The 15,113-nt window shown below is 45.0% G+C and overlaps 1 protein-coding gene across 4 annotated transcripts in view; it reads left to right on the top strand.

Moving 5' to 3' along the window:
- The window catches only part of LOC146008023 (uncharacterized protein C17orf113-like), a 294,190-nt gene that overhangs the window by 84,174 nt on the left and 194,903 nt on the right, over positions 1-15,113 (top strand). For 2 of the 4 annotated variants that reach the window (XM_083146887.1, XM_083146884.1), the window contains exon 2: positions 7,664-7,733. The exons of 1 other annotated variant lie outside the window; for it this stretch is intronic. The gene's annotated coding sequence lies outside the window, so the exon portion shown is untranslated. Of the gene's footprint in view, positions 1-7,663; positions 7,734-13,288; positions 13,395-15,113 lie in introns of those variants that run through there. One more of the 4 variants, XM_083146886.1, reaches the window with a different exon arrangement.

Genomic DNA, 15,113 nt, shown 5'->3' with positions numbered 1-15,113 from the left:
ATGAAGCTATCTACAAAAAAGTTGAAACTTAGAGAGGATCTGTTGGCACAGCTTACTATGTTGACTTACCCTATATTTTTTTTTATTATGACCTCAGTGTGTGCTATACCAGTGGGGTAACTATAACAACAGCCCCCCCCCCGGTAAAATTAAGCCCCCACCCCAAACCTGCCTTACCCCGCTGGCGCTGCTTGTTGTTGCCGCCACCTGATGTGTGGTCGGGTGGCCAGGACCCGCAGATCTACTAGTCTGTGGTCCTGGCTCTCCTCCTGGCTGGCTCCTGCAGTGCTAATGAAAAAATAACTCACACAAAATGTCCACCCCACGTGTCTGCTGTTAAGGGGGTGGACATTTCGTGTGAGTTATTTGGGTACTTGTGTATTTGCAGGGCGCCCACTAAGCTATTTGCTTAGTGGGCTATTCTGCGTAGTGAAATTGCATCGCATGGCACATTTTCGTGCTGTGCGATGTGATCTCACTAGTTAATTTATTCACTGTACCCTGACGCGATTTTGCGTGCAATGCGATTTAGCAAAACACCCCCAGTGTACATGTCTATGTGGTGCAATGGGCTTTAGCACACCGCCCACTATCCACATCACCCCAAAGCATAGTGAGCGCAGCGAGCCCTGCGAGGGGACGCGGAACACGTCCTACCGACCTTTTCATACCCCCACTATCCATGTCAGCGTGGAGTCGACTTTATAAAGTTTGGCGAGCGCAGCGAGCCACCGAGCCCGAAGCGTGGCGTGCACAGCGAGCCCTGCGAAGGGCCATGGAATACATGTAAAGTAATCCGCGTTACCTCGCGGGGCTCGCTGTGCTCACCATGCTTCGGGCTCAGTGGCTCGCTGCAACAAAATAATATCTGTGGTTCACCCAAACATGGTAGTACCCTGCCTGCTCCAACTGCTCTGTGTTATAGGCACGCCAGCAATTGGAGTAGATAGTCATCCCCGGTTCAATGAATTGATTGATGATGGCCATCAGGGTACTAGCGTCATGTCTTGTACAGGTGTAACAAAGCACTCACCGGTGTCTCTTGAAATGCCTCCAAATAGCCACTGTTGAGGCAGCATCTGTCCCACGTGACTTTTCCTCTGTACAAAGAGGCTCTCGTCAACTTCCACGATTTTCCCAGGACCGCCAATACAGTGTTGGGGCTGTGACATTAGGACCACGGTGCAGGCCTCCCGCATCAGGTTATTGTATAGCACCGTTGTTTTATTTGACAACTTGAGTTGTCGCTCACAGAAACTGATACTTGTGAGCTCCTCCGCCCATGAATAAATGAACCGTATCAGCATAAGGAAAGGTAACCGGCAACCCGGGAACCAATGTCCCGCACGGAGGCTAACCTTCTTCCGACACATTTTAATATGGCAGCGCCACTTGCACTCCTTCATACTTAAGCGCATTGGGTGTCCATTAACACATGTTTGTGTCACTGGCAGCAAATGGTGCTGCTGGAAGAAAACCACTGCCTCCTCCTCTGCGGCAAGGTGAACATTGTGACAGGTTCTGCAGCCATTACGCAGTCACTTCTCCTTCACCTTTGACTGAATCTGATAGGGAGCGGGAACACTACGCTACTTCTGACTGACTACGCTATTTAGGCAGCCCGCGCAAACACTACGCTGATTCTGACAGCACCGCTACGCTAACTGCGTAACGGGCGCTGTGCTAATATACAAGTACCATATTAACTAGTGAGATTGCATCGCACGGCACGAAACAGTGCCGTGCGATGCAATGCAATTGCACTACGCCTGCGTACGTATGCAAATTGGGCGCCATGCAAATACACAAGTACCGTTATTTTTTTTCATTAGCACTGCAGGAGCCAGCTGGGAGGAGAACCGGGACTGCAGACTAGAAGTTCTGCAAATCCCAGCCACACACCCGGCGGCGGCAATGGCAAGCAGCACCAGCGGGGTAAGGCAGCAGGGCAGTGCAGAGCATCGATAGCCCCGCAGACCCCCGGCGCCCACACCTACTCAGCATCTCCCCGCAACCGCGGTGTATGCGGGGCTATTGTTACGCCACTGTGCTATAATGACACCTATGTGGCCTTCATGCTTCATTTTATTGCTCTATGGGGTTATTCAAAGTTGATTGCTGATGTGCAAATCTGCAATACGTTTGATTATGGAATGACTGCGCATACGTATGGATTATAGCGTGCATGCTTGAGCCAAAATAACGATAAAAATAGCAAAAGAATCGATCACAATCCACTTCCAGTTTGACTGACAGGAAGTCAGCGTTTGGGGGTGGTATCCTGCCATTTTTCTGGGTGTCAGAAAAAAACGCAAGCATGCCCAGGAGTTTTAAAGGAAGGGTCTCTAATGTCAGTGTCGGCCCCAATCAGTCTGTCCCTGTCGCAGGGTTCTGGAATGGTCAGACTTACACACATTAACAAAAACTTGAACAAAAATTTGATGTTTCAGGAATTGCGTAAAATTTTATGTTTCAGGATAGCCGAGCGAATAGTGATATTTCTACTCCTATGTTGTAGTTGTGATTCCTTTGTAATGGCTTTTGCCATTCAGTGAATGTACAGTAGATATATACTTTTTCAACTGTTTAATATCTTAGTCAGATTTCTTTATGTTTTTAGTCTTTCCTTTTATTGGAATGCATGTGCCTTGTTACATTGTGAGAATTTTCTTGTTTCTTACTGAAAATAAAAGTAAATGTTTGAAGAAGAAAAAACTTTGTCAGCCTTCAAATAAATTCAGCTGTAGATTAATAAGGATATTTAAAAATCTTTATAAATTTATTCTGGATGCTTGCCGATCTTTAAAATTGTTTTTTTTTTTTTTTAAACCAATGTCACACCAGTGATTATTGATGGTTATGCAGAATATATTGTAGAAAAAAAAGACTGATTACAAATGAGTATATGAACAACTTCATTACCAAGTTTATTGGAAAAGGTATGGTCCTTAAGAAAGATTCTGGTTTCCTGCTAGGAATACAGGGTGGTTTCCCTATGTTGCATCCTGATTGGTGCATTCTGCTTTATATATGTAGCACCCTGCTGTGACAATAGGTGGATTAATACAGTAGTGATTTGGATGGTGACCTGTAATACCCCTTTTACACCGCTGAAAAATCCGGGTCAGCGGCGGGTCAGACCCGGATCTTCGGCGGTGTAAATCCCTAACGCCGTGTCCCTTTACACGGGACTTCTACCCAGGTCCTGACCTGGGTAGAACACGGCTAGGACCTGGGTAGAGGGCGGTGTAAATGGGAACGCCGGGTCGGATGACCCGGCTCCCATTTACATAAATGGGGAACGTCCAACCTCTGGACCGCAGCGTCCGCAGGTTGGACGGATTGTCAGTCTGACACTGACAGCCGGCACTGCTGTCTGCTATACTCTGCAGACAGCAGCGGGGGAGGGAGGTGAACGGATGCCTGTGTGCGGCATCCATTCACCTCCTGTCCAATGGCGGGGGTGCGCGCGGGGACTGGGGGCAGCCTAGCAGCTTACCTTAGTGCTGGGCTGCCCCCAGCAGCGTTCCGGGTACGGCGGCGTTGATCGGCGCTTGAAGATGACATCGCGCTGTCATCTTCAAGCGCCGGGAAGGGGCGGGAGGGGGGTGCGGGCGTTTAAGCCCGTCCGGTGTAAATGCCCCTAAACGCCGGGTCGCACCCGGCTTCAACCAGGGTCCAAACCCGGCGTTTTGGTCTAAAAGGGGTATTAGTGAATAGAGGGGCGGAGTGATATAGTTCAGTGTGAATTTTCCTGTCAGACAAAGATCATCAGGGGGAGATAAGGCCAGCTGTGGCCTGAGATAGGAGGGTAGAAGTTATTGGGGTTCCCTTGTTGGGTGCAAGGGATAATTGAGAAGGAAAGTCACCCATAATTCTTGTGTAATCTATATATGAAAAGGGAGCATGAGCTCAGGTATTGAAATTAGACTAATAAAGCTGGCCATACACCTAAAGATTTGGCCGGTTGGAACTAAAATCTGGTAATATCTGAATGAACATTTTTGTCAGTTTTCCAACTGGTCAATTGTCATTTGTTCCCATAGGGTACCAGATTTTTGTTCCAATCAGCCAGATTGGGCCCAGAATCTTTAGGTGTATGGCCAGCTTTAGATCCCCCCCCCCCACACATCACAATGACTGCACTGGTGCTAATCAGATACACACTAGACATTTGTGATTAGTACCGCAAAGGATAGCTCTCCCGATAAGAGCGGTCTATTGTGATCACTGACCGCCAATGAACTTCCAGGTTTATGACCTGGGAGTCCGTTGGCGCATTTTTAGACGGATCTGGATTGCTGTGGGGGATACCGGGAGTAACCTGTATAGGCATCTATAGGGTGGTGCCAGTTTTAGCTGGCATTACCTTTCGCACCGAAGCCCTGGCATACAGGCTTAGTGCATATAAAACTGTGTTTAAAAAAACAGAAAATTATGTTTTTACTATAGTTTTCCTTTAGTACATCCTGACTTTTATCTGTTTCCACTTTATTATTTTCCAAGGCTTAGTACAGTGGTTCCCAAACGGTGTGCCTAGGTACCCTGGGGTGCCTCGGGATGCATGTAGGGGTGCCTTGGGTTGGGGTCCACGTTTAAAATAAATTATGTATGCTCAAAGTGATAGGAAAAACCAGTGGCTACCAATTATAAAATGTATGGGCAATTAGAACCACAGCTATGTTCCCCACCACATAACTGAACCTGAGGGTATTATATTTGGGGCAGAAAATGCGCACTCTGTGATTATGGTCTGTACATCATGTGTGGACTTGTGGTTTTGCCAATCATAAATGTTCTAGGAGACTGAAGAAACTAAAGAAAGTTTCTTTATTGTAACTGATACAATATTAATTTTGAGTCTATAATCAAAAGGGATAAGCTGGGTGGGGTAGGGGTGGGGGTGATCACACTTGTGGGTGGACGTCACAGTGACCAACTGTGCACTGTAGATCTCACTGGTGTGTCTTCCGCAGGCACTGGTGTGTGTCAGCCTACCCTTGTGTGAACGACCTGGGTTCTTGTGGGGACAAGTAGAGGCTCCGTGTTTGGGCAATGCACGGGGTCCGCTTGTTGGGCGGGTGGGATGGGTGGTGTTGGATTCAGTGGTTGGTATGGGGTGGGAGAGGGCACTTGGACTCTGTCTCTGATCGTGCAATAGTCTCTGGTGGTCAAGGAAAGTGTTGAGTGGTACCGGGGGCTGGTGGTCCACCGTGACACTTACCCGATACCCGGCATCTGCTGCGTCGATGTAGATCTTTGCCTCGCGTCTTCTTCAGTCTTCACCGGGGTCCGCACTTCCCGCGGTGCAGCCGGCAGCAGGTCCACACCGCTACTACAGTCACTCCTGTCACTTCCGGGTTCTGCTGGCGAGCGTTCACCCGGGGTGTCAGGGCGGCTGGAGCGGTGTGTGCTCGACTCCTCCTGGAGGAGACTTGTGTTGTGCTTGGTGGGTGCAGGACTTGAACCTGAGGGTGACAGTTAAGGACAATTTATTTGTTTAGTATCCAGGATAAACATTTTGACTAGGGGTGCCTTGAACAAATGCTGGGGTGCTCTGGTCAAGAAAGTTTGGGAACCACTGGCTTAGTACATTTGCCTCTCAGTCGCAGACAGATGTACAAGTGAAAGATATGGAATTAATCAGTGCAGTCTTGGGAAGCGGTCCTGTCACATAGCATTTTGATTAAAAACATTGTATTAAAAGTTGTTTAGCGCAAGACGAGGCACAAGGATCCTCATGTGTGTTTCTATACATTTACCTTGTAGTGTCCCTCAAGTGTATGCAATGTATGTATTGCTACATGTAGCTGCTGCCATACTCAAACAACCCTTCTTAACAGCTGTAGCTTAGTTCTTTAAACCCATTTTCCTTAATAGCTTGTAATGTCTGTTCCTCGGTAGATGCTTTGCACAGTTCAACTTTACTACTAGCTATAGTTATACACCAAACAAATTCTCCACCAGTTTTTCATACTTCAGAGTTCAGCAGGAACAATGGTGGTTAGCACATTTCTATTCATAGTAGTTTAATAATAGCCTCAACTGTTTATTTCAAGTCAATATGGTGCTAAGATTGTTCTTCAACTAGTTAATGATCCAGATGGCAAAATTGTTTGTCCCTATGTAGATTGGGCTAGACTGGCACATGGCAATTACTGCTGATAGAGTTACAAAACACAGAGAGGCAGCTGCTCATTACTTGGCAAGACAAGAACTCTTGGCTTGTGAACACAACTTGTCACACTCTCCATTCGGCTTGCTTTATGAGAGTAGCTCACAGGTGGCAGAAACTCGGTAGCAGTGTGAACGAGATGCTCAGTGTAACATTTCTCCTCATATCAGAGCTAATGGGGTGGGAATTGGCCTGTTTTAATAATAAGCCACAAGGAAAATGACACCAAGTATCAGGCTGCGCCTGCTGTCCTTGTACAGTGTAACTTTTTCCAAGCAAGTACATCTAATTGGCAGAGGTCTGCAATTTGTAATATGCTTCTTAATGCTGGAAGAGTCTCTAGTTTCATTGTGGGATGTTAAAAGTATTATTGATGTAGCAGCTAGTTTACATGTACAGTCATTTAAGAGATTGTACAACACAACTGAAAGACTACTCGTCACAGCTGCAATATTAAAGGGGTTGTCCATTTTTTTTCACTACCCACTATTAAATGTAATTAAAATCCTTGAGTGGGAATCCCTCATTTCAATATTCCACTGTTACTTGCATCTGTTTTAGGTCAGATAGGCAATCTGTTGTTTCTTGCTCACTCAGTGGCAGATGTATTACACTCAATGAAGTGATAAAGTGTCTGGCACCAGCCAGCCAGCTCCCAACTGGCAGTTTTCAACACCAACATGTAGCTTGGCAGTTAGAAGCTGATTGGCCAGTGATAACGTACCAACCACTTTATTACTTCACTAAGCTTAATAAATCTACCTCACAGTGACATCACAGAAAGTGGATCTGTAATACATATTTGATGTTGATGGAGGAATGCCTAACTGAAGAATCATGGGGCATATTTATTAATCGTCACATAGGGCCTTATTCTGGTTCACTCTTAGAGGCAAATTCCTTCTCCAATGGACAAAACCATGGGCACTGCAGGTGGGGCAGATATAACATGTGCAGAGAGAATTAGATTTGGGTGGGGTTTTACTTCAAAGTGAGATCTATATTGCAGTATAGAAATAATGCAGTCAGTATTTTCCCTGCACAGAAACAAAATAACTCACCCAAATCTAATTCTCTCTGCACATGTAACATCTGCCCCCCTGCAGTGAACATGGTTTTGTCCATTTCAGAAGGAATTTGCCTCTTAGAGCGAACCAGAATAAGGCCCATAGCCCTATCTCCAGTAACAATATATATTGTAGGTATAAATATGTTTTTTTCCTATTTATCAATCTCTACCACTAGCGGCTGTTGCTAGGTGTTGCCAGCAATAGCCTTCTGTGGCGATAGCTTCCCCAACACTCTCCACTTGTCACAAGTGCCATCTCAGCAAGGGCAAGTAAAGGAAATAATGCTTTATTACTAAAATAAATAATTATGTTGTATGGTAAATACATTAAATATCTCTATTTTATATTTTATATATCTGTTTCTATACAAATTTATATTACTATTTTTTTTACATTTATTTATGTTTTTATTTAATAGATTCTGCATTTGGAAGTCTGATGTGATCTGGACAAATGCGTATAGGGGATCTGGACTGGCTGGTGAAGTGGTAGGTCTCCTCTTACCCCTGCCTGCCAGTATTGTTGATGAGTTTGATCATCGCTTAACTTTTCCAGTATATGGTTTTGGTATGACACTGATTTTCTGTTGCACTGATAAGCAGTGATAGAAAATCTGGTACTCTTTACCTAGAACGGCGCCCACGATTGAAATCGCGGGCGTCGGGGGTAAAAATCGCGGTGATCGCGGTCATCGCGGGCATCGCGGGTAAATCGGGATGGCCGCGATGCCCGCGATGACCGCGATCACCGCGATTTTCCCATAGGGAACAATGTTAAAACGGCAGATTGACCGCGATTTTACTGTTAAATGCCTCAATGGACCCGATTTGGGGCCAAATAGGCCAAATTAACCCTTAAATGTCCCCCCAAATTTTTAACGCCACCCCACGATCCACGCCAACCCGAAGCGTGGCGAGCGCAGCGAGCCCGCGAGGGGCGGCGGTACGCGTCCTCCGACCTTTTCATGCCCTACTATCCACTAGGGCGTGGTGTGAGAATATAATAGTGTGGCGAGCGCAGCGAGCCACCGAGCCCGAAGCGTGGCGAGCGCAGCGAGCCCCGCGAGGGGACGCGGATACCTTCACAGGTAGACGCGTTCCCTCGCGGGCTTCACAGGTGTCCGCGTCGCCACGGACACCTGTGAAGCCCGCGAGGGGACGCGCATAACTGTGAAGGTATCCGCGTCCCCTCGCGGGGCTCGCTGCGCTCGCCACGCTTCGGGCTCGGTGGCTCGCTGCGCTCGCCACACTATTATATTCTCACACCACGCCGTAGTGGATAGTAGGGCATGAAAAGGTCGGAGGACGCGTACCGCCGCCCCTCGCGGGCTCGCTGCGCTCGCCACGCTTCGGGTTGGCGTGGATCGTGGGGTGGCGTTAAAAATTTGGGGGGACATTTAAGGGTTAATGGGCTCTGTGGCCCATTTAACATTGATTCATATGGCCAAATCGGGTGGATTGAGCCATTTAACAGTAAAATCGGGTCCATCGCGCCTTTTAACATTGATTCCTATGGGAAATCGGGAGCATCGCGTCGCGGGCATCGCGGGTACATTTATGGCCGGCCGCGACGCGACCGACACGATTTCCATGTTTAACATTGGTTTCAATGGGAAATCGCGGGCATCGCGTCGGTCGCGTCGCGGCCACACATAAATGTACCCGCGATGCCCGCGACGGGCGCCGTACTAGGTAAAGAGTACCGAAAATCTTTATTTTAGGGGCAATATTTGGGAATAGTCCCCTATATGGGGGACTTATGTGGGTGTGGTATGACACGTTTACATTCATGATGTCAGCATGAGAATGCCACCATGATCCTAACATTAGTGGATCTGCAATACAATTACATGGATTTTGGAATACAAAAGACACCATTGAGTACTTTTGTCGGATAAAGATTACAAGATAAAGTATGAATACCATGGTGCGATTATTCTTGTTACTATAAGGTTGTGTCAACTTTTCTATCCTTGGTGCACTGACAAACATGTCTGGGCGTTGTTAGCTTGTGATCACCTCACTTCAGCATGATAAGAGTCAGTTCTGTAAAAGTCAGAGACAAGTGAAGGACACAAATAAACTTGATATGAGCAGAGGAGGAGGCTCAATCCATGTATAACTTTTAGCATCACAGCTCTGTTTCAAGGGGGATCCATAATATCGTATGAGTCGTAATGATATAAGCCGTCTGTGTCTTAAGACAAGATTATCTCGTTTCAGCAAGGCATTTTCTGTCTAGCACACTCTGCGACTGGCCCCTGTGGTATTTTGTAAAAATGGCCCATCTTTAATAAGCCATCACATGTAGGACAGTCAGCACGTTGTGAGGACCAGAGAAGGTCAATGCTGTAAAATGTATTCATTGTGTTTTGTGCGTGTATTTACTTCACATATATTGGCAATCACTTGTTGGCATCTGTAAAACCTGAGCCAGTATAAAATCCTATTGTCAAACAGTGTAAGCTTAATACCTTAAGGCATTATTTTATATATATATGTATATTAAACATACCATAATTTGCAAATAATTGAAATATTGTTTTATTATATTTACATTTGCTTTGAAGCTCAGTCAAACTATCCATTAGAAGAGGCTGTACAAGTTAGATCTTGAAATATTAGGGATGTGCACCAGACACTTTTGGGGTTTTCTTTTCTGTTTCTGGATTGGGGGCAAAAAATCATAAATACTGCTTAAATGTCAGAATATGTGTTTTGTTTTTATTGTTGTTGCTACCCTATTATTGGGGGCATCACAGGTGGTGTAATGGTTAGCATTACTGCCTCACAGCGCGAAGGTCATGGGTTCAATTACCACCATGGCCCTAACTGTGCGGTGTTTGTATATTCTCCCCGTGTTTGCATGGGTTTACTCTGGGCACTCTGGCTTCCTCCAACAATCCAAAAATATACAGGTAGTTCAATTGGCTTCCAAAAAAATTAAACCTAGAATGTCTGTGTGTGTGTGTACATGTGGTAGGGAATATAGATTGTAAGCTCCACTGGGGCAGGGACTGATGTGAATGTTCAACAATACTCTGTAAAGCGCTGCAGAATCTGTGTGCGCTATATAAGAAACTGTTAATAATAATAATATTATTAACCGCAATAAAATAACTTTCCTCTCATTTCATTTCTGAACACCTCACAACTCACAATATTGTTTTTAAGCCAAAAGGTTGCACCAAGCGACACAAGTGGGTGGCACAAACACGTAGCACATCTAGGATTGGCACTGCAGTGACAGACAGGATGGCAGTTTTAAAAACTAGGCCCCAAAGAGCAGATAATGCCCAAGATTAAATTGTTCAACCTCCCACCCTTATGTTGAATAAACAGGATATGTACAGGATTTTTTCCCTGTGTCTACCTTTTCACTAGTGACCAATATTGGTCAACCTATTGACAGCCGACATACCAATCCACACCTCGATACAATCCAGAATTATATAAATACATTAAAGAACATACAAAGAAGGGCAACTAAAATGGTGCATGGTCTACATCACATTCCCCGGAAATCTCGGGATTCCCGGGATCCCAGGATTAGCTTCCCTAATAAGAAAAACCCTCCGTGGCCGCCCCGCATATTAACTTACATGTGTGGTGAGGTGCGGCCGGGATGGTGGGCGGTGAAACTGTGTGGGCGTTTTGTAGCCGGGAGCCGGGCGAAGCCAGGAGCCGGTGGGTGGGAGGGCGGGCACGCAGTGAAGATGGGTGTCGGGAAGCCGAAATCCAGGTAATGCAGTCAGGGTGGAAGGGCAGGCAGCACGCTGTGCGACTGTGTGGCCTGCGCAGCGGGACCTTGTTACGCTGCGCAGAGCTGCACTGCGCAGTCTAATCCCGAAATCCCGGGATTGGAAACGTCAATCCCAGGATTGAAATCCAGGCGTTTTAGAGGCCAAATCACTGGATCCCGCCGATTCCGATCCCGGGATTGGCCACCCTACCTATGTGCTCCCTTGCCTGTACATGTATAGATCATCACAATACAGCCTATGCAATTTAGGCTATGGTTTAATAATGTCATAAACCGTTGGGTGGTAATTTATTGATCTCCATTTTATATCTCTCCAAGGATTATTGCATCTGCCCCAAATGTTGACTGTACTATATATGGATGGTTACAACTGCCTAAACAAACAATACAATATAAAATAGGGGGAATTAAATGGGAAAATCTTAAACAGTAAAATAAATTTACCACAAAATGAGATGGTTATTAACATGAGCAATGCCTTGGAATGGAGGCTAGTACTGCTATTGGGCAGATCTAGGCATCTGCCTAAGGGTGCATGCCCCTGGAGGGCATTGCTGAGTCCATCAAAGAAAATCTATATAAAGAATGTCTCTTTCAGTTTTGGCTAAGACTACTGATGAGCAGGGATGATTCTACTGTACAGAGGTTCCAAGCCTCCAGAACTCCTGTAGTTCATGTACTCTCCCCTGTCAGTGTGGTACAGTCAAGAGTGGTGGTGGCCATCGCTTACCTCTCCTCCAGTCCTCACCCCCCCCCCCCCCCCCAACCTGACTGCCCAAACACTTGAGTGCTTCCAAGCACCTCAACTCCCAAATACATAAGCACACACACACACAAGCGCCCAAATACCCAAGAGTCCAGGGTACATGGATACCTGAGTGCTCGAACATCAGTGTGCACCAACTCCCAAATTACCTGAGCGCCTGAACCCACCCCAATACCAGAGTGCCCCGACACAGCCAAACACCTCCTGAGCACCTGAACACAACCTGAACGTGCCCAAGTGCCCCAACTCCCAAATATCTGACCAACAAAACACCCAAGCACCCAAATCCCCGAGACCCACAGATCTTTAGCTGCATCTTCTAAACCCTGCTGCAGGTAATATCAGAAGACGCAGCTAGAGATCCAAGAGAGTGCATATCGGATCCTGATCATTCTAGATTGCGAGCGATTTACATATGAAAATCATCCAATCGGTCCCAAAAAAATCGCTGTAATGTGTGGGCACCTTTAGCTTTCACGTTACATTTGCCCTACCTATAGTGCACATGGTTTTGCCCATTTAAGATTTTGCATTTGCCAACAACTCTGAATCAGGCCCACAGCCTCTAATATGTCATTTAGGCTCTGATTGGTTGGTACTTTGGAGCCAATTTAGTCCTGCACGCCCATGCATGTGCACAGTACATAGTGCACATGCGCGACCCATCTGCCCAAAGGCTAGCCTCCGCTCGCTGCTCCCAGGGTGATTGACACCCTGCGGGCTATTTGGGAGCGGGCCAATGGCGTTTTCTGGAGAGCTGCTCATTTAATCAGTGGCCTCCTACTCCCCATGGCCTTCGCAGCGCCGAGTGAGTCCACTCAGTGCTGCGAGCAGGGGAAAAAGCATTCCATGGTGAACGCAGATCTGCCCAGGCATTCTAAAGGTGCATTTTGCTGAAGGTCCTCGCTGCAGGGGTCTAAACATGTGCATACGCATTGGGGACAGGGGAAATATTCAGACCTGAATGAACAGGTGTGAATAGGCCCGCAAACCCCCTTTCAAATTAGAGATATTGTGCTGTGTGCATTCTGTCACACAATAGTTATGGATGTAGCAAGAGTCATGCCCTTTCCAGTGGCCATGCCTCATCAGCATGCGGGCCCAACAGAAGTCTTGGTGACCGTAACAATAAATGGGGCTCACTGAAGAGATGGTTAGTGGTGTGGTGGATACCCCTGCACATTAAAGTTTACAGTACTGCTATTGAAACAATATTGATATAAAGTAAAAGTGAGTGCAAATCTAAAAAGAAAATAGCCACATACAGTATATACAAAAACACACATTGGTTAGGGATTGCTGCTATTAGTAGTATTATCTTGGAAGATTGTTCAATTCAAAATTATTCAAATATTTTTCAAGTTTAATAAACTTATAAAAAACACTAATTATATACTGAATCAAAGGCATCTTAATATATATCAACCATATAGTAAATAAGAATGTGGGTATTATCACATCCACATTTATAACATCCACTAATTTATCCGATAGTGTAGAGAGGATCTACAGAAGGATCCATATTTATCTTCAGCCCTACCCAATGCAGACTGTGAGAGCCACTCTGAAGTGTGCTGTACATTGGAAAGGAAACAAATCCCTATGATTTTCTACTTTTGAGGTATGCAGTGTTTTGATTTGCAGAACATATCCGTAAATGTATTGTGATTGACAGTCCTATTAATTGTCTCAAAGAATGGCTTCTGCTACTTGTGATCCAGAATCTTGAGTCAATATGCATGGCATGGTTCCAGCCAGAGGACACCGTTCCCCCTGGAGCTAGGAGGTTTAGACGCGAAAGAAGTGTGGATATTTGCACATTAAAACTGTGTTACTGAAGCCTGAGATTATTGTTATACCGGCAGTGTGGCTGATATTAGAATACTGTCACGGTAAGACACACAATATAATAATGACTAAGGTAAGACAAACAAGTAATCACAGCCGCGTGCAACCCAGAATCACCACCACTCTGTGAAAAGACATTAAAGTACTGTTTTTATGTTTCTGACATTGGAGTAAAAAATGTTTAAGATGGGAGTTCTATTGAAGATGGGATTAGGCCAATGACAACTATTCAACACCATCCCAAAGATAGTAGATACAATCTGATTGGTTGGTTCAATAGAACTCCCATCTTAGTACATTTTCCCATCATGTTAATGTCTACTTGACTGGTTTTCTGAATGAGCTGCCCCCATTGCAAACTTGAATGCACTGTATACAAAATAGACTAAAACCAAACTATCCCCATTCCTTATTTCGGAAAATATACATACAGTAGTTTGTATGATAGTACCTTTAAAATTATCTATATTTTGATGAATAATCCATAATAAAAAAATTCTAGAATGAAAAATTATAGACGTAGAATTAATTCTTGCCATTTTCCTATTAAAGAACAGCGGTCAAGTTAGTATTAATCAAGTATTCATTTCTTGCTTTGAAAGGAAAAAAAAATACAATCATTTTATTAGTTTAATTGGTTTTTGAGCTTTGGGCTTTGGTTCAGCTATTTGCATAGATTAAAATTTAGCTCATTGTGCTCTGTAGAGGAAAGAGGGAATAAGTCAAGTGTCCATTATTATTACAGAGACAGGTAAAATGCTGTAAAAGAAATAATGTGGTTTAATAGCATTAATCAAAGATCACAGAGTTGGTGTAATATGGGAAGTCTGGTACCTTACTGATAATGGGGCATATGTATCAACGCTTGGGGGGAGATAAAGTACCAATTAATGAGTGTGACCTTACAGGATGCAGGTCTATGTCAGTGGTTGCCAAACTCAGTCCTCAGGGGCCCCTAACAGTTCAGGTTTTCCAGGTCACACAGCAAGTGCAACTACATGCCAATGCAGGGGGACGACAATGGATATGGCATCAATAGCGATGTCTTCTGGTTGACTTTGCAACAGGACCAACAAAGAAGACAACTTTAATGATGGCAAGAGTGCACAAATTGGGCATACACGCTGCCAGATATATATACGATATGTCATCCCCTTTTTCCTGGAAATTACATATTGGGTCATTATTATTAGCATATTATGTACCCTTAATTAATTTTTGTTCAAACAAATATATCAACTTAATCCACTGTACTGCCTTCCTCATGTGTCGGTGGCTATAATATATAGTTCTGCTCATCAATAGTGCTTGACACGCATACTGTATGTATACATACATACATACATACAACGGAATTTTCTTACCTATGTAAAGTATAAGAGTAGACGGTCAAATAGATGCCAACCACATAAGTTGGACACTAGCTGATTGACCACATGTGATAGGTACACGGCACATCATTTGGTAATTGAATCAATCATAGGGTGCAGAT

The sequence above is a fragment of the Crinia signifera genome, chromosome 6, assembly GCF_055691185.1.
Source record: "Crinia signifera chromosome 6, ASM5569118v1, whole genome shotgun sequence".
Taxonomy (NCBI): domain Eukaryota; kingdom Metazoa; phylum Chordata; class Amphibia; order Anura; family Myobatrachidae; genus Crinia; species Crinia signifera.
Note: the sequence above shows the minus strand (reverse complement) of the source record. Positions and strands in the feature narration are given on the sequence as shown.